We start from the raw sequence: 12,299 nt of genomic DNA, 5'->3' as shown, positions 1-12,299 counted from the left end.
ATGCTCTAAGACTATGTGTTGGTATGGTGTCCGTCGTACTGTGAATTTTGCAGGGCCCGTTAAGCCATCCCTCCAATACGGTTCCACGCCCTATAGTGGGCTTTTGCTTCTTTGTAATTGAGTCGGGCGACTTATGAAAGTGCACCCTTTTAGTTCGGACTGGGGATTTTGTCAGAGCTAGATTGTCCCAAAATTGTGTTTGGGTTTTCCAGGCGCTTTCCATTGCACAGTATTTCCATACTATGGCCGCCAAGTCAGCAAAGTGTGCTATGTCACGGCGACTTATGGCGTTGAGGATTCCCTTGTCCGTTTAATTGTTGCAAAAGAACGAAATTGCGTCTTCCTCGCGACAGTCCTTGATCTTGTTCATTATAAGGAGGAATCTGGCCCAATAGTGATGTACTATCTCTTGGGGTGCTTGCCTAATGTGGGAAAGATCGTTTGTATTTGGGTGGGTGGGTGGATTTAAGTCCAGACCTTGACCCAATCTGAGATCCTAGGGCAGGGGAGTTTCCAATCTTGGAAGTTCGGGCTCCGGGATGTTGCTCCGTAGGTTCGGTATGCGACCTGATTCTAGGTTTAGGGTTAGGGCGATGTCCTCCCGTGAGCGGGTATCCGGCTTGGAGAGCTCAGGAATCCGGAGATAGTTCATCCTCAGGATAGAGGGAGAACCGCCGTGTTGCTCCTCCACCACCGCTATTTGATGGGTGACCAGCGGAGAGTTAATCTCCCTTTGGTCGGGTTTAAGCCCGATCCGATCATAGTCCGTAGCAACTCCCAGAGTGGCGATGCGATCCAGAAGCTCGTTCAAAGAGGAGAGCTCCATTGGATCCATCTGCTCGGCCAATTTTGAGCCGATGTGGAGGCTATTTTCGATGACCCGAGAAGTCATCGTCGGTGCAACGGCCGAGCAGGCGGTCATGACAAAGCCGCCTAGTCGGAGAGTTTGGCCTACAGCCAGGGCTCCCCCAGAACTGATGTTGTCCTTGACAACGAGATGAGCCATCCCCCCTTATGATGACGGCACAGTGGAACTCTCAATGAAAGCACCAATGTCGGTGTCAAAACCGGTGGATCTCGGGTAGAGGGTCCCGAACTGTGCGTCTAAGGCGGATGGTAACAGGAAGCGGGGGACATGATGTTTACCCAGGTTCGGGCCCTCTTGATGGAGGTAATACCCTACGTCCTGCTTGATTGTTCTTGATGATATGAGTATTACAAGAGTTGATCTACCACGAGATCATAGAGGCTAAACCCTAGAAGCTAGCCTATGGTATGATTGTATCTGTTGTCCTACGGACTAAACCCTCCGGTTTATATAGACACCGGAGGGGGATAGGGTTACACAGAGTCGGTTACAAGGGAGGAGATCTTCATATCTGTATTGCCGAGCTTGCCTTCCACGCCAAGGAGAGTCCCATCCGGACACGGGACGAAGTCTTCAATCTTGTATCTTCATAGTCCAATAGTCCGGCTATCCGGAGACCACCTAATCCAGGACTTCTTCACACACCCACTTAGTTTCTTTGACGAGCTTTCATATATTTATAGCTCTAGTGCATCTGTTGCATGGCAGTCCCTAGTCCTTGCATTGACATCAATCGGTGGGCATCTCCATAGCCCATTGATTAGCCGCGTCAATGTGAGACTTTCTCCCTTTTTGTCTTCTCACACAACCTCAGTCATCATATTCTATTCCACCCATAGTGCTATGTCCATGGCTCGCACTCATATATTGCATAAAAGTTGAAAGAGTTTGAAAAGGCTAAGTATGAAACAATTGCTTGGCCTGTCATTGGGGTTGTGCATGATGAGAGCATTTTGTGTGACGAAAATGAAGCATGGCCAAACTATATGACTTTGTAGGGATAAGTTTTCTTTGGCTATGGTATTTTGAGAAGACATAATTGCTTGATTAGCATACTTGGAGTATTACTATTTTTATGTAAATAATAAAATTTTATCTTGAATCTTTCGGATCTGAACATTCATGCCACAATAGAAAAAATACATTGAAGAATATTCTAGAAAGCATTCCACATCAAAAATTCTGTTTTTATCATTTACCTACTCAAGGACGAGCATGAATTAAGCTTGGGGATGCTTGATACATCTCCAACGTACCTATAACTTTTTATTGATCCATGCTATTATATTATCTGTTTTGGATGTTAATGGGCTTTATTTTACACTTTTATATTATTTTTGAGACTAACCTATTAACCCGAGGCCCAGTGCAAATTGCTGTTTTTGCCTATTTCAGTGTTTCACAGAAAAGGAATATCAAACGGAGTCCAAATGGAATGAAACCTTAGGGAACATGATTTTTGGAACAAACATGGTCTAGAGGACTTGGAGTGGACGTCAAGAAACAACCGCGGAGGACACGAGGCAGGTGGCGCGCCCTCCCTCCTCGTGGGCCCCTCGTTGCTCCACCGACCTACTTCTTCCTCCACCTATATATACCTACGTACCCCGAAAACACCCGGGAGCACCACGAAACCCCATTTCCACCGCCGCAACCTTCTGTACCCAAGAGATACCATCTTGGGGTCTTTTCTGGAGCTCCGCCGGAGGGGGCATTGATCACGGAGGGCCTCTACATCAACTCCATGGCCTCTCCGGTGATGTGTGAGTAGTTTACCTCAGACCTTTGGGTCCATAGTTATTAGCTAGATGGCTTCTTCTCTCTCTTTCGATCTCAATACAAAGTTCTCCTCGATTCTCTTGGAGATCTATTCGATGTAACTCTTTTTGTGGTGTGTTTGTCGAGATCCGATGAATTGTGGGTTTACGATCAAGATTATCTATGAACAATATTTGAATCTTCTCTAAATTCTTTTATGCATGATTGGTTATCTTTGCAAGTCTCTTCGAATTATCAGTTTGGTTTGGCCTACTAGATTGATCTTTCTTGCAATAGGAGAAGTGCTTAGCTTTGGGTTCAATCTTGCGGTGCTCGATCCCAGTGACAGAAAGGGAAACGACACGTATTTTATTATTGCCATTGCGGATAAAAAGATGGGGTTTATATCATATTGCATTAGTTTATCCCTCTACATTATGTCATCTTGCTTAAAGCGTTACTCTGTTCTTATGAACTTAATACTCTAGATGCATGCTGGATAGCGGTCGACGTGTGGAGTAATAGTAGTAGATGCAGATAGGAGTCGGTCTACTTGTCATGGACGTGATGCCTATATACATGATCATACCAAGATATTCTCATAATTATTCGCTTTTCTATCAATTGCTCGACGGGAATTTGTTCACCCACCGTAATACTTATGCTATCTTGAGAGAAGCCACTAGTGAAACCTATGGCCCCCGGGTCTATTCTCCATCATACAAGTTTCCAATCTATTTTATTTTGCCATCTTTACTTTCAATCTATATCATAAAAATACCAAAAAAAATTATCTTTTTATTATTATCTCTATCAAATCTCACTCTTGCAAGTGATCGTGAAGGGATTGACAACCCCTTTATCGCGTTGGTTGCGAGGTTCTTATTTGTTTGTGTAGGTACGAGGTGACTCGCGCGTGGTCTCCTACTGGATTGATACCTTGGTTCTCAAAAACTGAGGCAAATACTTGTGCTGCTTTGCTGCATCACCCTTTCCTCTTCAAGGAAAAACCAACGTAGTGCTCAAGAGGTAGTAGGGCTCAACCCGGACAGCTCAACCCGGACAAGCTGAACCCGATCGGGGAGAACTCGGACAGGGAGAACCCAGACAGGGTCAACCTAGACAGCTCAACCCGACCAAGGTCAACCCGAACAACTTAATTCGGCCAGGGTCAAGCCGGACAGGTCAACCCGGCCACGGTCAACCCGAACAGGTCAACCCGGCCATGGTCAATCCGGCCAGGTTCAACCCAGATAGGTCAACCCGGCCAAGTTCAACCCGGACAGGTCAACCCAGCCAAGGTCAACCCGGCCAGACTCAGCCAACCAGGGGGCACTCCCCTAGCAATGTTTTGAAGCGTTGTTTCGCCGTCTTGGGCATACCCGGGGGTCATCCCCCCGTCAGGTAGGTATGGTGTCTGTTTTGAGGAAGATATAAGGAGGCTTATGTGTGATAGAGCGTATCATATCATGCGGTTTGGATGCACCGGCAAAGTTTACACCAACACTTGAGGTGAGAAAGGCCAATGCACGGTACCAAAGAGGCTAGCAATGATGGAAGGGTGAGAGTCCATATAATCCATGGACTCAATATTAGTCATAAAGAACTCACAGACTTATTGCAAAAATCTACAAGTCATCAAAACCAAGCACTACGTGCATGCTCCTAGGGGGATAGATTGGTAGGAAAAGACCATCCCTTGTCCCCGACCGCCACTCATAAGGAAAGAAATCAAAGAACACCCCATGCTTCAAATTTGTCACACAACTTTTACCATACGTGCATGCTTCGGGACTTGCCAACTTCAACACAAGTATTTCTCAATTCCATAATTACTCAACTAGCACAACTCTAATATTACCACCTTTATATCTCAAAACAACTATCAAGAATCAAACTTCTCATAACATTTAATGCACTATATATGAAAGTTTTTATTATACCCATCTCGGATGCCTATCATATTAGGACTAACTTCATAGCCAAAGAAAATTGCCATGTTGTTCTAAAAGACTCTCAAAATAATATAAGTGAAGCATGAGAGATCAGTAATTTCTATAAAAATAAAACCACCACCATGCTCTAAAAAGATATAAGTGAAGCACTAGAGCAAAATTATCTAGCTCAAAAGATATAAGTGAACCACATAGAGTATTCTAATAGATTCTGATTCATGTGTGTCTCTCCCAAAAGGTGTGTACAAAAAGGATGATTGTGGTAAACTAAAAGTCAAAGACTCAAATCATACAAGACGCTCCAAGCAAAACACATATCATGTGGTGAATAAAAATATAGCTTCAAGTAAAGTTACCGATAGATGAAGACGAAAGAGGGGATGCCTTCCGGGGCATCCCCAAGCTTAGGCTTTTGGTTGTACTTGAATTTTACCTTGGGATGCCTTGCGCATCCCCAAGATTAGGCTATTGCCACTCCTTATTCCGAAATCCATCAAATCTTTACCCAAAAACTTGAAAACTTCACAACACAAAACTCAACAGAAAATCTCATGAGCTCCGTTAGTATAAGAAAACAAACCACCACTTTAAGGTACTGTAATAAACTCATTATTTATTTATATTGGTGTTAAACCTACAGTATTCCAACTTATCTATGGTTCATACCCCCCGATACTAGCCATAGATTCATCAAAATAAGCAAACAACACACGAAAAACAGAATCTGTCAAAAACAGAACAGTCTGTAGTAATATGTAGGTTTCGAATACTTCTATAACTCCAAAAATCCTGAGAAATTAGGAAATCCTAAATAATTTGTATATTAATCTACTAAAGTTTGAATCAGCATTTTATCGCTCTCTGGTTTAAAATAAAAATTATTCTCGTGAGCTCAAACTTTCTCTTTTTTCAGCAAGATCAAATAACAGTCATCCAATAAGATCCTAAAGGCTTTACTAGGCACAAACACTAATTAAAACATAAAAAACACAATCATAACACAGGATATATGATTTATTTATTACTAAACAGGAACAAAAATAAAATTGGGTTGCCTCCCAACAAGCGCTATCGTTTAACGCCCCTAACTAGGCATAAAAACAAGAATAGAACTAGGTATTATCATCTTTGGCATGCAATCCATATGTGGCTCTCATAATAGATTCATAAGGTAATTTAATTTTCTTTATAGTAAAGTGTTCCATGCCTTTCCTTAGCAGAAACTGGAATCTAATATTTCCTTCTTTCATGTCAATAATTGCACCAATCGTTCTAAGGAAATGTCTACCAAGAATAATAGCACATGTAGGATTGCAATCTACGGGCACATAATTCCTATTTGCAACAATAAGAACATCATTAATCCTTACCATAGGTTTCTTAATGGTGGAATCCACGAGATGCAAATTTAAAGAACAATCATCAAATTCACGGAAACTTAACACATCACATAAAGTTTTTGGAATCGTGGAAACACTAGCACACAAATCACATAAAGCATAGCATTCATAATCTCTAATCTTAATTTTAATAGTAGGTTCCCACTCATCATAAAGTTTTCTAGGAATAGAAACTTCGAGTTCAAGCTTTTCTTTATGGAATTGCATCAAAGCATCAATGATATGTTTAGTAAAAGCTTTGTTTTGATCATAAGCATGAGGAGAATCTAGCACGGATTGCAACAAGGAAATACAATCTATCAAAGGGCAATTATCATAATTAAATTCCTTGAAATCCAAAAGAGTGGGTTCATTGCTATGTAAAGTTTTGACCTCTTCAATCCCACTTTTACCAATTTTTGCATCGAGATGATCTAAAAACTCCGAATCATTGGGACGCCTTCTAACTAAATTTGACTCATCTATAGTCCCATCTTTATTAAGATTCATATTGGCAAACAAAGATTTAATAGGAGACACATCAAACACTTTTAGATCTTCATCTTTATTATCATGAAAATTAGAAGAATGCGCCTTCACAAAGCAATATTTTTTAGCACGCATCCTAGCTGTTCTTTCTTTGCACTCATCAATGGAAATTCTCATCGCTTTGAGAGACTCATTGCTATCATGCTTAGGTGGAATAGATCTAAGTTTCAAAGAGTCAAGATCAAGAGAAATTCTATCCACGTTCCTAGCCAACTCATCAATCTTAAGCAATTTTTCTTCAAGCAAAGCATTGAAATTCTTTTGCGAATTCATAAATTCTTTAACACTAGTCTCAAAATCAGAGGGCATCTTATTAAAATTTCCATAAGAGTTGTTGTAGGAATTACCATAATTATTAGAGGAATTACTAGGAAACAACCTAGAATTGAAATTTCCTCTATACGCGTTGTTACCAAAATTGTTCCTACCAACAAAATTCACATCCATAGATTCATTATTATTCTCAATCAAAGTGGACAAAGGCATATCATTAGGATCAGAAGAAGCACTCTTATTATCAAACAATTTCATAAGTTCGGCCATCTTTCCACTCAAAACATTAATCTCTTCTATCGCATGAACTTTTTTATTAGTAGATCTTTCGGGGTGCCATTGAGAATAATTAACCATAATATTATCTCGGAGTTCTGTTGCTTCTCATCAAGTGATTTCCATAAAAGTGCCTCCCGCGGCCGAATCCAAAAGATTTCGAGAAGCAAAATTCAATCCAGCATAAAAATTTTGTGTAATCATCCATAAATTCAAACCATGTGTAGGGCAATTATGTATAATTAATTTCATTCTCTCCCAAGCTTGTGCAACATGCTCATGATCAAGTTGCTTAAAGTTCATAATATCGTTTCTAAGAGAGATGATCTTAGCGTGAGGAAAATACTTAGAGATAAAAGCATCCTTGCACTTATTCCATGAATCAATAATATTTTTAGGCAAAGAAGAGAACCAAGTTTTAGCATGATCTCTAAGTGAAAACGGAAATAGCTTATATTTAACAATATCATTATCCACATATTTATTCTTTTGCATATCACATAAATCAACAAAGCTGTTAAGATGGGTAGCGGCATCTTCACTAGGAAGGCCAGCAAATAGATCTTTCATGACAAGATTCAGCAAAGCGGTATTAATTTCACAAGATTCAGCATCGGTAAGAGGAGCAATCGGAGTGCTAATAAAATCATTAACATTGGTATTGGAAAAGTCACATAATTTAGTATTATCTTGGGCCATCGTGACAAACAATCAATCCAATAAACAATCACACAAGAGGCAAGCGAAAAGAAGGCGAACGGAAAAAGGGCGGACAAAAAAGAGGCGAATAAAACGGCAAGGGTGAAGTGGGGGAGAGAAAAACGAGAGGCAAATGGCAAATAATGTAATGCTAGGGATAAGAGTTTGTGATGGGTACTTGGTATGTCTTGACTTCGCGTAGATCTCCCCGGCAACGGCGCCGGAAATCCTTCTTGTACCCCTTGAGCATGCGTTGGTTTTCCCTTAAAAAGGAAAGGGTGATGCAGCTAAGTAGCGTAAGTATTTCCCTCAGTTTTTGAGAACCAAGGTATCAATCTAGTAGGAGACTACACGCAAGTCACCTAGTACGTGCACAAACAAACAAGAACCTCGCAACCAATGCGATAAAGGGGTTGTCAATCCCTTCACGGTCACATAGAAAAGTGATATCTGATATAAATCAAAAGATAAATATTTTTGGTATTTTTATTGTATAGATTGAAAAGTAAAGATTGCAAAATAAATAGTAAACTAGAATTGTAGATCGGAAACTTATATGATGTAAAGTAGACCCGGGGGTCATAGGTTTCACTAGTGGCTTCTCTCAAGATAGCATATATTATGGTGGGTGAACAAATTACTGCCGAGCAATTGATAGAAAAGCACATAGTTATGATGATATCTAGGCTGATCATGAACATAGGCATCACGTCTGTGTCAAGTAGACCGAAACAATTCTGTATCTACTACTATTACTCCACACATCGACCGCTATCCAGCATGCATCTAGAGTATTAAGTTCAAAAGAACAGAGTAACGCATTAGGCAAGATGACATGATGTAGAGGGATAAACTCAAGCAATATGATATAAAACCCATCTTTTTATCCTCGATGGCAACAATACAATACGTGCCTTGCTGCCCCTGTCACTGGGAAAGGACACCGCAAGATTGAACCCAAAGCTAAGCACTTCTCCCATCATAAGAAAGATCAATCTAGTAGGCCAAACCAAACTGATAATTCGAAGAGAATTGCAAAGATATCAAATCATGCATATAAGAATTCAGAGAAGAATCAAATATTGTTCATAGATAATCTTAATCATAAACCCACAATTCATCGGATCTCGGCAAACACACTGCAAAAAGAATTACATCGAATAGATCTCCAAGAACATCGAGGAGAACTTTGTATTGAGATCCAAAGAGAGAGACGAAGCCATCTAGCTAATAACTATGGACCCGAAGGTCTGTGGTAAACTACTCACACATCATCGGAGAGGCTATGGTGTTGATGTAGAAGCCCTCTGTGATCGAATCCCCCTCCGGTAGATCGCCGGAAAAGGTCCCCAGATGGGATCTCACGGGTACATAAGGTTGAAGCGGTGGAGAAGTGGTTTCATGGCTCCCATGGATGTTTTCAGGGTATAAGAGTATATATAGGCGAAATAAGTAGGTCAGTGGAGCTGCGAGGGGCCCACGAGGGTGGGGGCACACCTGGCCCCCTGGGCACGCTGCCCTACCTCGTGGCCTCCTTGCTGCTTCCTTGACGTCCACTCCAAGTCTCCTAGATCACGTTTGTTCCAAAAAAAGATCCTCACAAAGGTTTCATTCCGTTTGGATTCCGTTTGATATTCCTTTTCTACGAAACACTGAAATAGGCAAAAAAACAGCAATTTGCACTGGGCCTTCGGTTAATAGGTTAGTCCCAAAAATAATATAAAAGTGCATAATAAAACCCATAAACATCCAAAACAGATAACATAATAGCATGGAACAATCAAAAATTATAGATACGTTGGAGACATATCACACTCCTGAGTTCAAATCTGGCCTCCAATGCGGCTCACATCGTGGGTTAAAAAGGGCCTAGACTGGGCATCGTCGAACAAGGTGATGACGCTGTAGAAGCGCGTCAAGGGCGTGATAGAGATGAAAACCAGCCTCGCCAATGTGATCCAGGTGATGCTTTTTCGCCGGATTCTCCCCTGCGAGCGTCGAACTCTCCATATGTGAGAATTCAATCCGGCCGGCCCTTGGACCCTGCAGCACTTCTTTGGCACAAAGCATGGAGAAATATGGAAGCTACTTTTCAAGGCCCAAAAGTCGTGGCCGGGAATGAACGAAGACCTCGGCCTCGACTGCGCTCACCCGACCACTCTAGTAAGTTTTCATATTCCCAAACATAACCTCTACTTGTAGATTCAAGGATTATGCTAAGCCTTCCTTTTCTCCTTCAGGTCTAGACGAAGAAAGTGGAGCGGATCAAATGTCTGGCTCTGCTGCCCGAAGACCCAGCTATCCCTCTACTAACAAAGATGCTGGTTCCGGCACCATACTAGGCGCCGGAGAAGAAGGCCAATGAGGCCATAAGTGGCCTCCGCCGCAAAGGTACTTCGTACATTGCGTCCGAAGACACCGAGGTTCTCTCCTCCCACGAGGGAGATGAAGATGAAGAGGAAGAGGAGGAGAGCAATTCTCCCCTCAAGGGAGAGAAGAAACGGGGGGCATCCTTGGACCTAAAAGCAAAGGCGCCCAAGAAGGGGAAGATTTCCCTTTCGGATGATTCAGATTCGGACACCAAAGTCATCCCTGAGTGGCGCCTCAGGCCGAAGCCCTCGGCCGAATCGTAAGTATTTAAAGATACTATACATACATCTGGCCTTTTTACAGAACATATGATAACATTTTATTTACGTATTTTCAGTCTGGCCCATGATCTCCCCCAACAATCATCATCTTCGGGAAACTCGTTGGCGACGGAGATGATGGAGAGTGAAATGCCTCCGCGAGCCTCTCTGCCCCGAGCCGTGGATGACACCGAGGTGTTGCCCCAAAGGACTTCTCTGGGCTAGGAGGAGGTGTGGAAGGCCGCTGAAACAACGCCAGAGGGTGATGCCTCAGCTGCCGAAAACATGGGGGATACTACCCCCATGGAAACTGACGACGGGGGCATGGATCAGTCCGCCCCCTAGCCGAATACCCCTCTGGAGACCCACGCGGCTCTGGAGTCGATCGAGCAGCCCCCTTCAAGGGAAGAGGGAGTGACGACTCCATCGGAGACCTCTATCAATCCGAAGGCGCCAGATATGTTGAGGGAAGCACTTCAACATGCTTCCGTCGTGGAAGAGCACCCTACCCTGATGGGTGCGGTGATTGAGAAGGTTTTGTCCGCCAAAAGCGGCTAAACAAAGCTTTCACTAGCCTGTTAATAGGTTTTGAGGTAAGTGATATAACATGCTTTAGCCGCTTTTCGTATTGAAAGAATATGCCTGCATATAGATAGTGGCCCCTGAGACTCTATTTGGGTCTTTGGAAAAAAGAGTCGGATAGAGGATCAAATAGTCGCCGGAGATAACGCGTCCATCTGTTTTGATAAACAGGCTTCACTGTCGGCGGCTTCAGCTAAGGATGCTGAAGTATCCGAACTCCAGCAAAAACTGAAGCTGGCTGACGATGAGATCGACCGTATTAACAAGCGGTTCGATGAGGCCCAGGGTATGCCTTTTTTTAAAGACCCCTTTACAAGCCTAAATTATACTGCAAACTCAGAGTTTAAGCTCATGCGCTGCTATGTAAATGATTGTAGGCAACGCGACCAAGGTCGAGGCCCTCAAGAATGCCCTTGCCAAAGCCAAGGAGGAGGCAAGGGTAAGCAAAGTAGCCGCAGAGAAAGCGGTTGCGAATGTAGAGGCCGAAAAGGTCGCCCACCTTTAGTATGAGGTGAGGGTGACCGAAGTAGAGCAGGCGCTCCAGGAAGCTGCCACCAAGTTTGAGTCCTTGGAGGAGAGCAACAAGGCCCAAGCGGCCGAGCTCACCAAGGCTCTTCAAGCTGCAAAGGAGGCTCGGTCCGAGTCCCGGGCGGCTCGCGAGGAGATCAAGCAAGCCAGACAGATAGCGGTTGGTAAGCCTTTTCTTTTACAAAGTATATTCGGTGGTCGAAGATATGCTTTGCTAAATCCACTATGGAGTGCTCCAGACGCTTTTGCGGATCTCCTGAGGAGTGCTGCCGACGCCTCTGAGTATTTCCGGGCCCAATAAGGGAACGTGACAGATAAGCTCTTCTGGTCGCAGTACCTGGCACCGGAGCGACCAGCGCTGCTGAACAATCAGATGATGCAGCTGGCAGAGCTGCACAGGATGTCCGGTTTGGCCATGAAGGACATCATAGTCTGGCTATGGCCAGCCGGACCTATTCAGAGCAGCTACTTCGGTTTGGTCAAGCGGCTTGGCGACGCCTTGCCCTGAGTAGAGGCAGTGAAGCGCTCGGCGTGTATAGAAGGTGCGTGGATTGCCTTTGCCCGTGTCAAGATGCACTGGGCCAAAATGAAGGCCGCCATCGTGGCCGTCAACGGTCCGCCCGAGGGCAAGGACCACCGTACGCCGGAGCGTTACTTTGAGGACATCTTGGAAAGGTGTCCGCCTGATAGAGGGTCAGTGCTCAAAGGACATCATGTTCGAGTGAATGTGTCCGAACTGCCCGGATATTGTATAAACCAAAGCATTGTAATATAAACCAAGGCCTTGTAATATATTGTATGC

Source organism: Triticum dicoccoides, chromosome 2A (genome assembly GCF_002162155.2).
Source record: "Triticum dicoccoides isolate Atlit2015 ecotype Zavitan chromosome 2A, WEW_v2.0, whole genome shotgun sequence".
Lineage (NCBI taxonomy): Eukaryota > Viridiplantae > Streptophyta > Magnoliopsida > Poales > Poaceae > Triticum > Triticum dicoccoides.
Note: the sequence above shows the minus strand (reverse complement) of the source record.